Source organism: Tenrec ecaudatus, chromosome 5 (genome assembly GCF_050624435.1).
Source record: "Tenrec ecaudatus isolate mTenEca1 chromosome 5, mTenEca1.hap1, whole genome shotgun sequence".
NCBI lineage: Eukaryota > Metazoa > Chordata > Mammalia > Afrosoricida > Tenrecidae > Tenrec > Tenrec ecaudatus.
Genome location: NC_134534.1, coordinates 40,920,326 through 40,933,712, shown reverse-complemented (window position 1 = coordinate 40,933,712; position 13,387 = coordinate 40,920,326). Strand labels below are relative to the sequence as shown.

The following is a 13,387-nucleotide window of genomic DNA, read 5'->3' as shown; positions in this document are numbered from 1 at the left end:
CAATACTCTCTGAATAGCATAACTCCTTCTTGGTGTAACCATTTGCAATTTGCATTTTAACCTTTCCACATCTGCTCCCACCCCCACCCCCCTTCGGCAAGGGCTTTATTTGTCAACCAGCGAAATGCTTGACCTCCAAATTTGGCTGGCAATTTACTGATGATATTCATAATCTTAGGGTTACTCTGACATTTTGACATATTTGCTGGGTTCTTGGCCACATCCCAGAACACCACCAGAACTTATGGATGCTACGTGGCAGCAAGAACCTCTGAATCCCTAAGACTCATTGAAAGGAGGCATTCCTACCATTCCAGCCATACCCGCTCCCATTCCAGGCATTCCTCCAGGAAAATGACCAGGCATCCCCCCAGGAAAGCCCCCCCCCCCCCCGAAAGGAGCCATGTTGCGCTCCTGATTGTCGTCTAGCTTCCTCCTCCCTCTGGGCTCGTTCACGTTCTTCCCGGGCTTTCTTATCTCTTTCTACTCTTTCTTTGATCTCTTGCTCCTCACGTTTTCGCTCATACTTTCTCCGGTGTTCTGCAATTTTCTGGGCCCTCAGCTGAACTTCTTTCAGCATTCCACTAGCCTCTTCATCATAGTCCAGTTTGCAAGCATGGGCAAGGTCATGAGCAGCTTCTTCCCAACGGCCCCAAAGTCTGTGTGCTTTCCCTCTCCGCCTGCAAGGCTGAGCTGAATCGGGACTAATTCCAATGACTCTGTCACGGTCTCGGGTGGCAGCATTTGGCTTCTGTAATTTGACGTAGACACTGGTTCTCTTGGCATAAAAATGGCCAGGAGAGCATTCAGTTAGATGACATCAGTAAATAGATCAATAGCTTTCTGTAGTTCACCATCATTTAGGGCATCGATGGCAGCCACTTTCTTGTCATTTGCCTGATCCATCATCCCTCCAGTTAGCTCTACTGCTTCATCCCCCATTTCTTGAGGCACATCTGTACCTGGTTCAATCACACCTTCCTTGTCAATTTCTAGGTCACTTGCCTCACTCGATGGTTCATCTGCCTTTGTGTGTTCCTCTGTCTTCATATTACCTGTTTTTTCTTCCTTGGTGTTTTCTTCTGATTTGGCCTCATGAGTAGCAGGTGGTATTTTACCACCCATGCTCTCCACCCACTCCCTCAGGAAGCGCATCTCCTGGGGGTGCAGAATGCGTGGGTCCTGCTTACACATTTTCACGAAGGCCCGCAGCTCGCTCACTTAGCGGGGGTCCAGGGTCGGCAGGTGGAGGGAAGCCGAGGGCATGGCTCAGGAGGCTGTGACCCGATTCCAGGTCTGGGAGCTGGATTCTCCATTTCTACTTTTATGGAGGTTATGTCAATTACTAATTGTTTGTTGACTGTCTGATGTGTGTTAGATGCTGAAAGGTCTGAAAAGATAAATAATAATATTGTTAAGTTTCTCTAATTTTTTCCCCAAAACCATTTTATCGGGAGCTAATACAGATAGATATATTGTTTCATAGTCGATCACATCAAGCCGTATTGTACATGTGCTACCACAATCAGTTTCAAACATTCTCTTCCTTCTTGAATCCTTGGCGCTGCCTCTCCTTTACCCTCTCCTTCAAGAAACCCTTATTCTACTTGCTGTCTCTGTAGGTTCATTAATCCTGGGTTTCACATACTGAAAAACAAACAAACAAAATAACAAAAATCCAAGAGGGTTGCCCTCTTGGACAAAATACACCTGAGCTAGACCACAGTATGGACGAAAGAAGACAAAGACACACAGAAAATGTGTCGCCTCACATTTTTGGCAGCTAGGGTTCTGAGACGAGGGTGTTGGCCTTGCTGACTCTTTTGGAAGGAGCTGAGGGAAAAGCTGTTCTGAGCTTTTGGTGTTGGCCAGTGGTCTTTGGGGTTCCCTGGCTTATCCCCCAAAGTAAAATCCATCCCTCAAGCCTCATTGTTCTTGAATTGATCTGACTCAGACTTGTAGAGACCCTTTAGGACCAGGTAGAACTGGCCCTGCAGGTGTCCAAGACTGCAGCTCTTTAGAGGAGGAGAAAGTCGTTTTCCCCCCACAAAACAGCGGAGGGTCTCAAACTGCTCACCGGGGCTCCTCCGATCTCTGCCCCATCTTTACCTTCCCAGCTCCCCCCAAGCACGCCTCTCGTGTCTCTTCTCTTGTAAAAGGGGTCCAACTTGTATTGGACCCACCCAATTCAGATGACTGCATGTTAAATTAACTGATTGTATCTCCAAAGACCCTACTTTAAAACAGTTTCAATGTAGCTTTTGGGAGAACTCGATTCAATCTATAAAAAGGTGATTCCATTCCCATGGCATCATTTAACATGATATCTTCCCATTATATTTCCTATGAATTGAAAATTAGATTTTAAAGGTTGATATAGATTTATGTTTGATTTTGAAAAAGAAAACCTCCTACACGTTGCTGTTTATCTCCATTAATAATTGTCCTTTATATGTCAGTTGGCATTAAAGATTATTACCTTTATCTAATATTTCATTGGGGACTGCAAAATAGTATACTGTATTCTAACTATATTATTTTTTATTTACTAGTTGAAATAATTCCATAAAATATAACTTTTCCCTCATCAGCTATTTGGCTACCCTGAGGTGCTTTGGTATAAGAAGATAGGATAAATGTCTTATTTTTTCCTTATATTTACCTACCCATTAGTTCCCAGGTAAATCCAAAGGTGATTTAGTATTATTATTAACTAATGTTAATTTAAGTATCTGTTGGCTTTATTGTATTAGATAAATACTTTGTACTGGCGCCTAAAGCCCTCTTTTGGGGTGGTAGAGCCACTTTAAGGTAGTTTTGGAATCCTTTCGGCATGACCTTCATGGCCATCGATAGCTTCTGACTTTCTTTTAGGACAGAATGTTCCAGGTCATCTTGTATTTTCCTGTCCATATGGAATCAGCCACTGCTCCAAAAAGCATAATTTCTTTTACTAGGTCATGGTATTTAGAAACCACCTGTTTATTTATGGAGTTTGCCATTGTTTCTAGACTTTTTCAAAGGGCAGATATAGGAAATATGTTTGCTTCCCATTTTTTAAGAGAAACTGTATTCTGAATTATATAGTATTTCCAATTCAAGGTTAAAATCCTTAACTTCAGCAATGTTATATCTGTACCTTCTTGTTCCCTTCCCCCAAATCCTGTTTCTCAATAGAACAACATAACCACTAATGCACTTTGTCCCACAATACATACACGAAAATCTCAGAATAACATACAAACACAGCCATGAACAATATGCCTAATAAACAATATGCTTATTAAAAGCAGTTGATTTTTTTCAATTCTTTTTGTTATATATATTGATATGAACCACATTATTGGTGTAAAAATTTTTTACCTGTAATGCAAATTATTCTGAATATAATAAAATTTCTATTTTTGTTTTAAAGGCAGAATGTAATGATTTATAAATGTTTAAATGCTTGCTTTAAGTTTTCCCGATAAAATTGGAAAGAAATTCCAGATAGCAATCATTTTGAGATTTATTAAAATAATTACCTTGGAGTATCATAGTGGGGTCCTCAAAGTATACTATCTCCTGTTCTTTCTTCTTAGCTCTGATTCAGACAAGTTCACAATTTCATGTATTTACTCAGCAAATACCCAACGACTGGTATATGGCATGCAGACTTGAACTTTCTACTAGTCTAACATGTATTGACTATGTACTCTGTCAAGTATACGCTAGCTGCTTCACATATACTGTCATATAATTTCATAGGAACCTTTCAAAGTACGTAGTATTACTGTAAGCAATTATCAGATGAGGCAATTTGGGCTCAGGAACTTAATGTTATCCAAGGACACACAGCTACTAAGTAGAGCATCCAGAATTAGTGTAGAGATCTGCTTGACATTAATGTCATATATAAGATGCAGCCCTGTCCTCAATGATTTAATGGAGAGTTTAGACACAGGAATAATGACTTATAATGGAACTTTGGGCGAGAAAGTTCTGATTCTTTGGGGGACAACCTGAAAGGGGTGGATTTCATCTGATTTTGAAGAAAGAGTAACATTTTGTTTAGTGAAGAGGACAAGAAAGCTGTGGATATTTTAAACTCATGGGTAGCTTGGTTTGGCCAAAGTTCATGTTAATGTGTGGAAATACAGATAAGACTAAGACTGTTTCTTAGGACTCCAGTAGGGATCTGAATGCTATCGTGAATATTTCGGACAACCGGAAACATTTGAAGGGCTTGCGGAGGTGTGAGAGACCTCCTGGCTCAGTTCTCGTCATGAGAAAGACTCCAGGTGGGCCATATCCGCCTCCTTTGAGGCTCCTGAGACAATATGTGGCTTCACAGATCCACAGTTTCACCTGCCTTCTAGCAGCATGCTGCTAAAGGACTGATGTTTTGTTACTTGAAGTTTAGCCAAGTTAAGTCTTTCAGGACCCATCACACAAGGCACTGGGCGTGACAGTGGTACTGGATTTCTCAGGGGTCAAAAAATGGAGTCTGACTCTCCTGGTACATTTTCAAACAGCGTGTGAAACATCTCTCTTTCAAATTGGCCTTAGAGTTTTGTGACATTTCACCGATCTCCTATAAATGCTTTGCTCACCAATTTACTGACCAATTTAATTATTTTGACAATTATGGGATTATGAAACCAACATGAAAAACATCATAATTCAAGAGATATTGGTGAAATTGAGTTCATTATGGGGAAAACTACTCTTTTACTATGGAAATAAGTTATACTTCAATTGAATCCAATGAACTCCTTAACTTTGATGAGTTCACTGGTGTAAGATCCTCCTTTTCCTCAGTATTCAAATGACCACTTGACCTGATATTCTTGTATGTACCTCCTCATGCATATCTCACACATACAGAGTTAAGTCTCCCTCTTACAAGTATCTTATGTTTATAAAGAAGTCTGAGATTGCATAATTCATGGTTAGGATAGTTAATGTTTATTGTGCCAACCTAGCCGATAAACACATGTGGGTTAATTGAAGGGCGGAGAGATAAATGGCTTTGTGAGCCTTGCCTTTCTAGTTCCTGGGTCACTTGCTTTGTGATGGTCAGACCAGGGTGCAGCTGCCTTAGCCAGTTTCCTGCTTCAGCTGGCAAGGCTCACTTCCTGCAAGACATCCCTGAGGAGAAGCCACATGAACCTACCCTGATGCAACCCTGGGTGATGGAGCAGCCATGTGGAGACTCCTGCCAGCACCAAAAGGCTTACACGTTCACTGATTCAGCTTTCCTCCTGCAGTTGGCATCACTGCATGTGTTTCGTGAGATGGAGGAGAGCTTTGTGGATTGGTGTCAGACATATGGGCTAATGTTGGACTTATGACCTTGACCCTTTTTGTAAAACTCTCTCTTATACATACAAGTGTCCGTGGATTTGTTTCTCTAATGTACCGAGACTAACACAATAGCATTTATGCTTTATTTATGGAGCCCTGGTGGTGCCGCGGTTATGCTTTAGGCTGTGATCCACGTGGTCTGCAGTTTGAAACCATGCAGCTCCTTGGGAGAAAGACTGAGTTTTCTACTCCTGTAAATAGTTACAGGGTAGGAAACGCTCAGGGAGTTGCTATGAGCCAGCATTGATTTGCTGGTAGCAAGTAGCTTTCTTTTGCAGTGTAACATTTTCTGTCTTGTCCTTCCAGTTCATAATGCACGAATCGAAGCATGGTTGGTATCTGTGAAATCTTTAGCGATACCAGTGAGGTTTTACCTATAATCAGACTCGTTGGCTAATTCAGCAGTGCTTCCTTGGTATCCTTTCTCTTTTGTGTGCTCGTAATTGCTGCAATAGTCTCCTGACAGGTGAGGGGACACAACCTGAACCACAGAGAGGGGACTGACTTCAGCAGCACTCAAAACGATGTCACTTCTGAAAGTTTAAACCTTCTAAATGTTTGCTGGGTCCATTTTCACAAAAGCCACATTTTTCTCTTTTCCCCCCAAAAGAGTTCATCAACCATTGTTGGTGTCACATTTCAAGAGTTAAGCTACTCATCACTACTGCTTTACTATGTTTAGTCCGTGCGGACCTGAAGAGCCCAGTGTTGACCTAGAGCAGGTATCCAGATGGGTCCGTGACTCTACACTCATCATTTCTTTCAGAATCTTTTCTTTAGTCGGAGATATTCTGATACCTGTAGTTATTTCTTATATTCCCTTCAAGTGCCCCCCGAAAGCTGCGTGTTCCATTGTCATGCTATTCGAGAGCCTATATTAACGATACGTGTTTGGTTTGTGTTAGGGTTCTCATCCTTGACCGCACGTTAGAATCATCTGGGGAGCTTGTACAAACCCGTCAGTGCTAGGACCCCGTTCCCAAGGACTCAGGTTCCATTATGACAGCTACAGCTGCGCCGGTCCAGGGAGCATCATCTACCTCCTTACACTCTCCCTTCCTTAATCCTCTTGGAACACAACCCCTTGTATTCCAGGCGAATGGTAGCTGCGCACACTTGGAGGCCCTCAAGGTGGACCTTAAGATTCCTTATTATTTGTCTTAAAAAAAATAATTCACAAATGATTCTAAAATGCAGCCAGAATTCAGAACCACTGAGGTGTCAAATGGCTTAGACATTCAGAGCACGGATTAAGGGACTGTATAGAATTGGACTCACAGTCTATACTACTTACTGCTGTGTGATCTTAGTAATGCCATCTAACCCCTTGGAGCCCCAATTTCTTTATAAATACAGTGTGGGATAATAATACTTGCATCATGAAATTATATTAGAGAAATATCAGGACAGTGTAAGTGCAGTGCTTGGGACAAAGTTGACATTCAATAAACTATTTTTATTATTTCAGGATTAAAGCCAGATTTCTTTTTTGGGGGGGTGGTGGCTATAGACCTGGCTTATTTATTCTTTTGTTGTTGTTTTTTTTCATTTTATTGCAGGCTCATACAGCTCTTGTCACAATCCATCCATACATCTGTTGCGTCAAGCACATTAGTACATTTGTTGCCATCATCATTTTCAAAACATTTTCTTTCTACTTGAGCCCTTGGTATCAGCTCCTCATTGTTTCCCCTCCCTGTCCCTCCTCCCTCCCTCAGGAACCCTTGGTAATTTATCAATTGTTATTATTTTTACCATGTCTTACACTGTCTGATATCTACCTTCACCCACTTTTCTCTTGTCTGTCCCCCAGGGAGGGCATTATTTGTAGATCATTGTGATTTGGTTCCCCCTCCTCCCCCACCTTCCATTACCCTCCTTATATTGCTACTCTCATTATTGGTCCTGAGGGGTTTATATGTCCTGGATGATTCCTGTGTTTCCAGCTCTTACAGTGTACATCCTCTGGTCTAGCCGGATTTGTAAGATAGAATTGGGATCATGATAGTGGTGGAGAGATAGCATTAAAGAACTAGAGGGAAGTTGTATGTTTCATCGGTGCTGTAATCACCCTGACTGTCAAGACGATTTCTGTGTTAGTCCAGACTCCTTTCCTACCAAGTGACAAAAATCCAACACAAATGACCTGAAGCAAAAGTAGGCATTTAATCAAGCCCCAAGTTGGTGGGGTTGGATTCACAGATTTGCGTATTTGGAGCTATTGGAGCCCAACCACTTCTTCTCTGGTGCTCATCGTATTTCACCTTTCATGGTACTTTCATTCACTCACACCAGCCGGCCCTTCACGACTAATTATAACTCCGGACGGATTAAGACTTACGTCTTCACAGCCTCATGAGCACTGGGCAGCAAACCAATGCATCCTTCCAACTGACTTGGAAAAATTCCAGAGAGGAATTCTGGTTGGCCTGACAGAGTCTCATTTTCATGCCTTGACCTTATACTGTGGCCAGTTTATTGAGGTTCTGCATGACCATGGCTGGGCCCTCTCTCAGGAGGCTCTGAGTGTCCTGTAGTCCTTAAAATAGGAAGAAAAGAGCCTATGCAGATGAACACCGGGTCTGTTATTTTCCTCTGAGACATGATGTCATATATGTATTAACACTGTATATAGTAATATATAATATACTATAATAATGCATATAGTAAAAGCCTCTGAAGTTCTAGAGTGTATTGGCTGATAAGGGCTAATGACATTAAGTTCTCAGAAGCAGTAAAGAAATCCCTTGAATTTAAGGCACGAAACCACTCTTCTCTTCATGACCCATACCCAGCTATCATGCCCTAAGAGGAACTGAGGACATCAAAGTCCTCTCCAGTCCAGTTTGCCTGAGATACTTAGGTTGATGGGCAGATGAAGCATTGGACGTGATCACACCCCACTCTAAATTCGGAACTCTTCTTCCAGCTCTTTGTATCGGTACATCTGTCCTTAGCTGCACCGGTGGGAAAGCACAGCCACTATTTATAGGCACTCTCCACAGCTACCCTGCTCTGTGTACGTTACCCAAGAGAAAGAGCAATTACAAAGGACCCAGGGAAGTCCTTCAGCCCCTGCCTGGTTCAAGCCCCTTCACTAACACTTATGGTGGAAAGGCCACAGGGGTCCTGCACAAGGCCCAGGATTCAGCTCTTCAGAGCAGTGTGCTTTTGACAAGTTATTTAGCTTCTCTGGACTTCCGTTTCCTAATCTGAAAAATGAGCCTAATCATAATTCACACAACTGTTGTGAGGACTAAACGTGATCGTGTGTTTGAAAGTCGATGGCGCCCTGCCCATTAGAAATTTTAAAAGTCTGTTTTCAGGGTTTGGGGATAGTTTTTCTATTTTAAGAACTCTTGAAGAGGCTCTGCTATAAATACGTTCTCTTGAATTCAGATCCAGTAGAAATAGTAATTAGTGAGAGGGTGCTTGACTATCTTAGGAAACACTGCCAAAGGCTCGCAAGTTTGGGGGTCCACTAGCCTTCACTGACTCTCTGGTTACAGGAAAGAGTGCCGTATTCATTCACTCCACACCACCTGCTACTTTAATGGACGACCCCAGCACGTGATTTGGGAGAATGGTCTGACTCTCTTCACTGTCAGCATAGACCTCAAACAAGCAAGCAAGCAAAGAAAAAAGTCATCGTGTAATAACATTTCAACTTTTCCATTATTAATGATGCTTTGTGGAGGCTGATGCCTTCTCTATAGTTACTAGTCAGTCAAAGTGGAATGCCTATGGGCCAGTAAGAGGCAGTGGGAGGACTGTGTGCATGAGAGTCTATCAACCCACTAGTAAACGGCAGTGGGCGCTGATGACAATCTGACTCTCCCGGCCGCACCAAGTTCCGGATCGCCTTATTGGCTGGGCGCTCTCTTCTGTCCAAGGAGCCTCAGTCCACACGGTGACATTGAGATGGCATATGTCTTCTCTAACCTGAAAAATACGCAGTTGCCACTCTATGCCTCCCCTGATGCTGAAACGCCATAAGCAAAAGGGCATCATTTTCTCAGAGGTGAAAATTGCTTTCGGTGTCTAACAGGGGAGTGTGATAGACAGAGCAGCCTACTCGGCAAGAGATGAACTGCCACCCAATTCCTGTATTAAACGAACATGAAGAAAGCTCAGCAGATTTAAAATTCTCTAAAAGACTGGTACTTCAGCATCGCTAAAATATCAGGAGAACATCGATGAGAGAACCTGGCAGCAAAGGAACGTGTTTTTGTATTTACTTTCGAATACCTGGTCTTGGTGCCAGTTTTGTTTCTCTTATGACTAATCTCACCATGCAAACGCCTGGTTGACTCCGTTTGAGTATCCATGGCAACGCCATCCTGTGTTTCTCACTTTCCTTTCTGTCCTAACCTTTCCCCGTGTTCTTCCTGCGAGCATCGCGGGACAGGCTTCCTAGGTCTCAACTGTTGAATCCATGAACACTTGAACTGGAGAGTTCAGTACAGTTAGGCAGGACGCCTCATCCATCAAACCTTCCTTTGTTTTGCCAAGACCCCTGTCCTGCCTGTCACTGGACAGCATGTGTTAAGTGGAAGCTGAGTTTCCCATGCCTTAGCTGGCCACATCTGTCGATGATTATAGAGGCACACGTGATGCCCTCTATCATACACATGGCCTATACCTCCCTGAGCCTTGTTTCACCAGCCCCCAGGGACACTTACACAGTGTGTGCTTTTAACTGTTCTGGAATGAAAGGGTATAATTTTGTCCGAGAATGTGTTTATGTGCCTTGTAAAGGAGCGGGGCATTCCCTCTTTCTCTTCTCTCTCTCTCTCTCAAGCTCTCTGTGTGTGTGTGGGCATTCATGCATAAGGACCCACACAGAAGAACCCAGGAAACTTCCTCATCACTTGCTTTTACTTTTTATCCATTATTTTGTTAATGGCTTCTTTCATGATGTAATCTTGTCCGTTTTTTATTTGCATGTTCATGTTCTGCAGTTGATATGTGAGTCATATGTGTGTGTGTGTGTGTGTGTGTATTTCCATGTAAGAGCTGTGATTGTGAATCACTGGGGCTCTTTCTGGAACTGTGCCCTCTCTCCTGGATCTCCTCTTGACCTGTGAATATCCACCTACCAGTTTTGAATTGATAAGCCACATTACTCAGCAAGCATCTATGACCTAGAAAAGCGAAGTTCAAACTGCAGTTGTCTTTGCAGGTGTTCAACCTCTCTAATCTGAACTCTGGGATTTTTTAGCAATAGTTAGGATACTTCCTTTATTCCCCATTTCTATCTAAATATTTCATATTAAGTATATGTTACCACAGTAATATTATTTTTTAATTTAAATAGAGGTACTACATTTGAACCCTATGAGTATCTCTTATTATTGTTAACCTGATTTTAATCTAGTCCAAAATGGCTTCACTTGTGCTAAGACCCACACCAGGAAGTTTCATTTCCTCAGAAATGCCTGAGTTTCTCAGGTGCCAAAACCCAAATCAAGCACTCGATTCTCCTGGACACCAAGGTTGAATCTCATAAAACCTGCTTCAAAACTGCCTCTTATCTGAGATAAGAAAAGGAAAGGCTTGAAGGTAAACAAGCTGCCATCTGGCTCAGAAGCAACAAAGCCCACATGGAAGAAGCACACCAGCCTGTGCGATCACGCAGTGTTGAAGGGATCAGGTATCAGGCATCATCAGAACAAAAAATCTTATCATTGTAAATGACGGGGTGTGTGGAGTGGAGACCCAAAGCCCATCTGTAGGCAATTGAACATCCCCTTACGGAAGGGTTGCAGGGAGGAGACAAGCCAGTCAGGGTGCAATGTAGCAACAATGAAACATACAGTTTTCTTCTAGTTCTTAAATGTTTCCCACTCACCCCCCCACCCCCATCATGATCCTAATTCTACCTCACAAATCCGGCTAGACCAGAGGATGTACACTGGTACAGATAGGAACTGGAAACACAGGGAATCCAGGTCAGATGAACCCCTCAGGATCAGTGGTATGAGTGGTGATACTGGGAGGGTGGAGAGGAGGTGGAGTAGAAAGGGAGAACTGATTACAAGGATCTACATATAACCTCCTCCCTGGGGGAAGGGCAACAGAAAAGTGCATGAAGGGAGAAATCAGACAGTGTAAGATATGACAAATAATAATTTATAAATTATCAAGGGTTAATGAGGGAGGGGGGAATCGGGAGGGAGGGGAAAAATGAGGAGCTGATACCAAGGGCTCAAGTAGAGAGCAATTGTTTTGAGAATGATTATGGCGACAAATGTATAAATGTGCTTGACACAATTGGTGTATGTATGGATTTTGATCCGTGCTGTATGAGCCCCCAATAAAATGATTTAAACAAACAAACAGACAAACAAACAAAAAGGAAAGGTCCAGCAGCTAATCCCATATTTACCCTCTAAAAACTACCTTGTGATAAAACCTCTTTGGTTGTACCAGGCTCCAGAACACTTGTCTCGCTTTGAGACCAGGCACCCGCAATTCATGAAAAGAACATATAAGGCTCAAGAGGCCATATGCAGAAGTGGTATTGTGGAAATCCTTTCATTCTGTTATAAACAATTAAATGCATTTTAAGAGAGGGGCTATTTTGTGAAACCGTTTAAAGGCTGAAAGGAGAGCCAGAAGTAAAAGAAGTTGAGAGAAACCGAGGGTGGCGTGAATAGGTTCCATCCATGGTGGCTGATGGTGCTTCTTGACCTTTAACTACCAAGTGTGCGGCAATGCCTAATAACCCTTCATATCATACTGCGATGTGAGAGGAAAGAGGACATGACCCACAAGTTCCTCCGTGTTTATCAAGGAGGAGAGCAGCCTGAAGAACTTCAGGAAATCTACAGGAGGGAGAAAACTGTCGGATGCTAGGCTCCAACCTCCATCAAATGGGGAAAACAGGATGCATGCAGATGCCTCTTTTACATTAAATTTTGCATTGGGTTGGTGTGATTAAACTCAGGAAGCATGTGAAAGGAACTATTTTAATTTTATTGGCACTTAAAAAGCCTGTTCCAGGGCTTAATGAGTTAGAAATATTTTGTAAATTTGATTGCATCAGAGCTATGCAAATCTACCTAGAATCGTTTGTTGTCTTTCTAAATAACCTAGAAAAATTCTAGAAATGAACAAATACTACAGATAGAATGCCCAGAAGTGCAGCAGACATTTATTGAAGGCCCACAAAGTGCCCAGTTCATGATCTGATCAAGCTATCGCAAATCTCTGTGAGTAGACATTGCTGTTCGTGCTGTCCAGGTGAGGACCAGTTACCTGAAGAGTACGAGGGGGAGTATGGATCTAAACTGCATCTTTGTTTGACAGAAAAGCCTGTTTTCCTCTTCGGCTATCTTTATGCTCCTCGTATTCTGTTGGAAATGGTCAAAAGAGTAGCTTCTTCACTCACTTAAGCTTTGCACTTGGTAAAGCTTCACACACACACACACACACACACACACACACACACACGAATCCACTTAGGGCTTCACAGATCTGGATTGGTGTTCAAGTACCATTATACATATTTGTCATGTTGCCATAGATTTATACCATTGCCAGCCTTCCTGGCTCATGGAAACCTTATAGGACAGGGTAGAACTGCCTCCGCGGGTTTCCAAGACTGTCACTCTCAGTGGGAGTAGAGAGCCTCGTCTTTCTTCCTCAGAGCAGCTAATGGTTTCAAACTTCTGCTCTTGCAGTTAGTAGCCCAACATGTCACGCTACACCACCAGGACTATCTCTCACTCACACTCACTGCCATTGAGTCAGTTCTGACTCAGCAACCCTATAGTACAGGGTAGACCTGCCCCTGTGAGGTTCCAAGACTATAATTCTTTATGGGAGTAGAAAGTCTCATATTTCTCATGAGGTTATATATATATTCCCATTTATAGGGACCACACAGGACAGAGTAGAATGGCCTGTATCGGTTACAAGGCTGTAAATCTTGACCTGAGTGGAAAGCTTCATCTTTTTCCCCGAGCAACTGCTGAGTGTGGACAGCTGAGTTTGCTGTTGGCAGCCCAATGCGCTGCACCACTCGGACGCCTTAGCC

At 42.7% G+C, this 13,387-nt stretch overlaps 1 protein-coding gene and 1 pseudogene across 3 annotated transcripts in view; one reads left to right on the top strand and one right to left on the bottom strand.

Annotated features, from left to right (window-relative positions):
* CPQ (carboxypeptidase Q) overlaps window positions 1-13,387 on the top strand; it is a 558,535-nt gene that overhangs the window by 487,358 nt on the left and 57,790 nt on the right. The gene's annotated exons all lie outside the window — the stretch shown is intronic.
* On the bottom strand, window positions 57-1,266 carry LOC142448482 (hsc70-interacting protein-like; annotated as a pseudogene).